General features: G+C 47.1%; 1 long non-coding RNA gene across 1 annotated transcript in view; it reads left to right on the top strand.

Moving 5' to 3' along the window:
- Nucleotides 1–2,932: 2,932 nt before the first annotated feature.
- LOC125133686 (uncharacterized) overlaps nucleotides 2,933–6,000 on the top strand; it is a 119,552-nt gene continuing 116,484 nt past the window's right edge. Inside the window, exon 1 of the long non-coding RNA XR_007136497.1 lies at nucleotides 2,933–3,020. This is a non-coding gene — a long non-coding RNA (uncharacterized LOC125133686). The remainder of the gene's footprint in view (nucleotides 3,021–6,000) is intronic.

The following is a 6,000-nucleotide window of genomic DNA, read 5'->3' as shown; positions in this document are numbered from 1 at the left end:
TGGCAGAATTCATTTCCTTGTGCCACAGCAATGGCTGTGTTACCTTGCTGGCTGTGACAGGACTATCTCAGCTCCTTGCCACACAGCTCCCTCCTCTCACAGCAGAGCTGTTTCCTTCTTTCCCACCAGCAGGATATACCTCTCCGACTTCTATCTCTGACCTCTGAACCCTCTTCTAGGAGCCCCCCCCCCTGCCATTAGCTCAGGCACCCCCCACGCCCAGATAATCTTCTCTGTGATTAACCAAAGTCAGCATGATAGGAACTTATTTGCACCTATAACATCTCTTCAGCTTTGCCATATAAAGTCGCCTAAGCTGAGGAGTGGCACCCCAACATATTCACAACTGTCCACATCCAAGGGCAGAGGGCTATCCAGAGTGTGTACTTCAGGGGGCCACCTTAGACTCTACCTACCAAAATGGGTGGGCATCACCCTTATTCCTGATCTTCTTCAGACCTTGTTTAGATTTCCTGGCCCCCCACCCCCAGTCCCAGCTGTGCCCCCTCGCACAACAGTCTCCCAAGAGAGACATTTTTACCCTGAGTCTTCCTCTGCTGGGTGCAGACCCCCTGTACTGGAGCAAGCACCAGAATCCTTCAGGGTGAGTGAGCAGCTGGAGGAGATATCAAATTCCAGGGCCGACCAAGACCGCAGGAGGCCTGGTGTTTTCCAAACACACTGTGAAGTCTTTATTTACTAGATGACTTTATTTGGTGCTTATTAGGTGCCAGCTCTTGCACTCTGTATCCTTCCTCCATTATCTAATTGAACCATCCCCCAAACCCATGAGATCACCGTTAATGGAATTTCCATTTTATTCCTGTTTTAAAAAGAAGACAGGGGTTCAGACAGGCTCATTTGCCCCAGGTAGTGTGGCCAGCAGGTGGCAGAGCTGGGACTTGAACCCCAGGTCTCCACTGACTGCAAAGCACTTGTATTTCACTGCTCAGGTAGCAGGTCTCCCCGCAGAATATTCCAGACCATGCAACCAGCTCCACATTTTGCCGATGTTCAGAGAGGGAGGCATAGGTTCAAGTTCCCCGCCCAGAAAGGTCAGGGGCATTATAGGTTTAATTTCAAACCTGAGCCTGGGGCTTTCGGACCAAATCCAAGTGCAGGGGCCAATACTGGCTTTGTTCTTCACACCTGGGAGCGCCTCGCCTGGGACCTGTTGGGATAGAGCTTGCAGGCTTTAGCGCGCCCTCCATGAGGGAAGTCCTCACAGAAAAACAAAATGTGCTGTGCCAGTTGGAGAGGAAAATGCTGGTTGCTTTTTAACGTACCTTGCGGAATGGCTGCTGCTGGGCGTGAGCAACGGCCACCAGCTCAGGGGCATGAGGCAGGTACTTTGGCATCCGATCTCTCCTCGGGAGGACCCGGCCAGGAGGGGGTGGGGGATTTGAGAACATGGCTGGATGTTCCCTGCTGAAACAGTGTTGCAAAACCCTGAGCCTACTCAGAAGCTGGGCTCTTTGCTTCAAGGCATTTTAATGACTCAGTGTACTGGCAGCAGGGGAAGCTGGCCAGGCGGAGGACAGCGGCAGTTTGGCTGGAGTGAAACGGCCCAGATGTTGTTCCTGCCTCCAGCTGCGCTCTGCTTGGATATGGCGGGCAAACACTCGCGGGCCACGCTGTCCAGCTGAAACAGAACATGACCCACAGATGTAATTTAAACGTTTCTAGTAGCCACAAAGGAAATGGGTAAACTCTAAATTAATGATATATTTTGTTTAACCTACCTTCGTAAAAATAGTATCCTTTCAATATATACTCAATATGAATATTTTATTCTTTTTCTTGCACAGCTTCTTGCAAACCCAGTGTGTATCTGATACATACGACACATCTCAATTCGGACTAAACATACTTCAGGGGCTCACAATAGCCACCGGCTGTATTGCTTTCCCCCCAGTATGGCCCTTATCACCCTCTGCTGCTCAAAGACCTTCCAAGGCTCCCTACTGTCCAACCTCTTGGAGCCAGCTATATATTACACTAATTTGTGTTTTTGCCTGCCTCTCTCTCCAACACGAATTTTTATGGTGTCTAACAGGGCACTTATTATGCACCTGCTGTGTCCTAGTGGGAGGCTCCCTAAGCTATGTTAATTGTATTTTCCATCAGCCCTCAATAACTCTTCCTAGGATAGGGGAATGCGTCAGCCATTGTGTTAAAAGCTTTATGTAATTTTCTGATTTAATTCTCAGAATAACCCTACCCCTGAGGAAGGTACTTAACCTCCATTTTACAGGTGGAGATCACACCCAGATTCGCTGGCTTCCAAGTTACTCTTTCAGCTCCATCGTGCCCTGCCTGTCACCTTAGCTGGACACATTCTAGGTTCTCAGAAAACACGTTTAGCTGCGTTGACTTGAGACCAGAGGTTTCTCGGCTCTTTCTTGGGATGAGCATATGGAAGTGGCAGGAGGGGCCAGAGATCTATTGACTCGTGTGTCCTTGGTCATCGGGCTGTTTTATCAGCTTGGGCCCCAGGAGGGCTGACAGCGGCCTCTGTGGAAGCTGAGCAGAACTAGGGCTCTTGGCAGCTGGGCAGCAAATTGGTGCGATGAACACCCCGCCCTGCCGCAGGCTGATCACTGGCGCTCAGCGTCTCGAGCTTCCCGAGCCACTGCTATTTACGAGATGCATGATTCGCACTCCTCTGTTGCCAGAGAGTACGGCGCTTAGCCTCCGTGCCTTATGGAGAGCACCATGAAAATAAAGATGAGCGACTCATAAAATGTCAAAAGAACATGTGAATTAGGATTACCCTCCCCCCCCCAAGAGGCTGATGTTATTGTACCTCCTTTTAGTGAATTCCTCTAATTAGTCAAATAAATATGCAGTCCTCCCACTCGATTGTGTGTTTGTTTCCTTAAAAACATTATAATTACATCCCCTGCTTTGGAAACTTCTGGGAACCGGAAACTCCACACATGGGCTTTGGTTTAGAGGGATGATGTGAGCCAGCGCTTTGGCTGCGATGAAACTACCCGCCTGCCTGTGGAAGGTCTGGGGTAAGTGTTCGGGGGCAGGCTCTGCCTTGCCCTGCTCTCATTCAAACACTCTCCGGGGCTCCCTGGGGGTCGCTGGCGTCAGACCAATTTCACTCTATTCTGAGGAAAGGGAGCTGGGCAGCAGGGAGCCTGGAGCGGTGAGTTCTGCAGGACCTTGAGCAATCCCCAAACATCTCCATCCTCTGCTTCCTCTTTGATGAAACACGAGGCAGGTCTGGCTGCCCCATCCCTGAAACAGTGCTGATTGTCATAGCTGCCACCGGGCTCTCCCTTCCAAACTGCAGCTTCTCCGCATCTCCCTCTCCCTGCAAGAAAACATTAGAGCTTCAGGTTATATTTAAATTGTCTCTATTTCCTCCACTTTTGTGTATGTTTGAAAATATATACACACACTCTCTCTAGAAATAGCTATTAATCGAGTAGAACACACACATGCCCAAGAAATCAGTGCTGATACAGAGGTTGGTGATGTGTCCTGAAAAACACTTCGACTAAAATTTCTGTGTAATTAAACCAAAAGTGGAGACATTGAGTGTGAGGATGATATAGATGAAATAAATTGAAGACCTGCTTTAGGATCCTGGTTCCTCCCCTCTGGATAAATGCATTACCTTGGGCTGAGCTTGACCCTCCTTGTCTGAAATGAGGCGAATCTAGCCTCGATTGTTCATTTCATGGGAGGTTATTCTGAAGGCTGAATTACACGATGCATGTGAAACTGTTTGGTAACTTCCATCCTCTTTCTAATCAATGGGACAAATACAATGGGACCAGTCATAGCAGATACCTCCTTGCGCCGCACACTAGGCTGGGTTTAATATACCTTCGCTCAGGACGGATCACAAAGCTCCAGAAGGTGGGGGTTATTATCTCCATGAGCAGAACTTCAGAGAGATGGGGGCTTGGCCAAGGTCACGCAGCTGATGTGTGTTCCGGTCTGGTTGTGGGTCTCGAGCTTGTGATCTTCCTGCCGTGTCAGACTATCATCTGATCTTCAGAGCTTGCACCGTCCCTGTAAATCAGCTTGACAATCTTCTTCATGTCTTGTTGGCAGCCTAGGATAGATTTGCTCATTTAAGATGCCATTGACCTTATCTAACAAAAGGCATCAGGATCCAAGGAGTCTGTTTAATTCATTATTAAAGATCATTTCCTGTTATTATCTTCCCTGTAGCAAAATTAGCTGTTAACTCTCCTGTTAGCATAACCCAGCCAGGATTACTAGGAAATTAAGAAAAAAATCAGTTCAGTGATATGTGAGCAGAGCTCAGGGAATTCCCCATCTTCAGCGCATATTAACATCATGCCTTAGACGTCAAGAAAATGTTCTGTTAAGTGGAAAAGGAATTGCAGAAATTTTACTTTCAAAAGTCAAGTAAAAAGTTCTTTTTTTTTTTTTTTCCCAAGTCAAATTAATTTTTGTCTCAGGGCAAGAAAAAGTAAATTAAAAATCACACGCGCCACCTCCCCCTCCTCCCAGGCCTCTTCCTCCTGGGTTTCCATCCCAGCTGGCTGGAGTTTCGTGTTTCTCTAGCCCAGTTTGGGCCTCGGAGGGGAGCCTAGCTGCAGAGTTTCTGCTTCCGGAGCCTCTGACTGTGGCAGGGTGGGGGCAGCCCGCCTTTCCTTCTGCCCGCCCGCCCTTTCAGGTCTTTCTCTTCCTCCTGGCAATTGTTGGGGGCGAGGAGGATGGCAAGACCTGAGTTCCAGGTGCCACAGGGAGGGCCTGTGTTTCATGACATGGGGTGGACATGGAGTTGCTGGGATCGAAACTGCACACCTCAGATGGGACTTGAACTCACAATCTCCCGGTCGAAACCACACACCTGCCCTCGGGACTTAACTCAGGTTCTTTACGTCTCAGCACAGAAGGAATTCAGTGAGAGGCAGTGATAGGTAAGATAGAAATTTGCCAACCTCTCTTCTGGCCTGTAGTGTTTCTATAGAGAAATCAGTTGATAGCCTTATGGGGGTTCCCTTATAATTAACTCCTTGTCTTTTTCTTGCTGTATTTTATTTTTTATTTTATTTTATTTTATTTTATTTTTTTATTTTTATTTTTTTTTATTGTGGCGAGGGTTGTGGGTGGTGACATTCCGGTAGCTTCATCAGTGCAGGACTCCAAGGTTTCAGCACAACCATAGGTGACAACACTTGGCCAGGAACATAGGAAGGAGCAGCAGTGTCCCTACCAAGTGCTGGAAGCTCTCCTGGGCTCATGACACATTAGTTATGGCTCAAGCGTTCTTGTGATTCAGAAATTCTCAAGAATATTAGAGTTAGAATAATCAGAATGTCTGTCTGCACAGTCAAGAATCGTGGGAAGCCCAGTAGGGTGGTCAGCCTGTCTGGTTTGTCTGGAAATCTCCTTTCCAATTGGCATTTCCTCCATCCTATATCTTCTTCTTTCCTCTTTAGAGGAGACCTTTCAGTATTTCTTTGAGAATGGGTTTAGTATTGCTGTAGTCTTCAGCTTTGGTTTGTCAGATAAATTCTTTATTTCTCCTTCTATTTTATTTATTTAATTTTATTTTTTTTAGGTCCGCACCTGCGGCATACAGAAGTTCCAGGCTAGGGGTCAAATTAGAGCTGTAGCTGCCGGCCTACACCACAGCCACAGCAACACAGATCTGAGCTGTGCCTTCGACTTACACCACAGTTCATGGCAATGCTGGATCCTTAACTCACTGAATGAGACCAGGGGTCAAACCTGTGTCTTCATGGTTACTAGTCGAGTTCGTTACTGCTGTGCGATCATGGGAACGCCTCTTGTATTTTAAATAAATTCTTGCTGGGTAGCGTATTCTAGGCTACAAATGCTATCCTTTTAGAACTTTGACTATATGTTGCCATTGTTTTCTGGCCTGTAGAGTTTCTGTAGAGAAATCGGCTGATAGCATTATGGCGGTTCCCTTGTAATTAACTCTTAGCTTTTTTCTTGCTATCTTTTTTATTTTATTTTATTTTATTTTTATTATTATTA

Source organism: Phacochoerus africanus, chromosome 8 (genome assembly GCF_016906955.1).
Source record: "Phacochoerus africanus isolate WHEZ1 chromosome 8, ROS_Pafr_v1, whole genome shotgun sequence".
Taxonomy (NCBI): Eukaryota; Metazoa; Chordata; class Mammalia; order Artiodactyla; family Suidae; genus Phacochoerus; species Phacochoerus africanus.
Note: the sequence above shows the minus strand (reverse complement) of the source record. Positions and strands in the feature narration are given on the sequence as shown.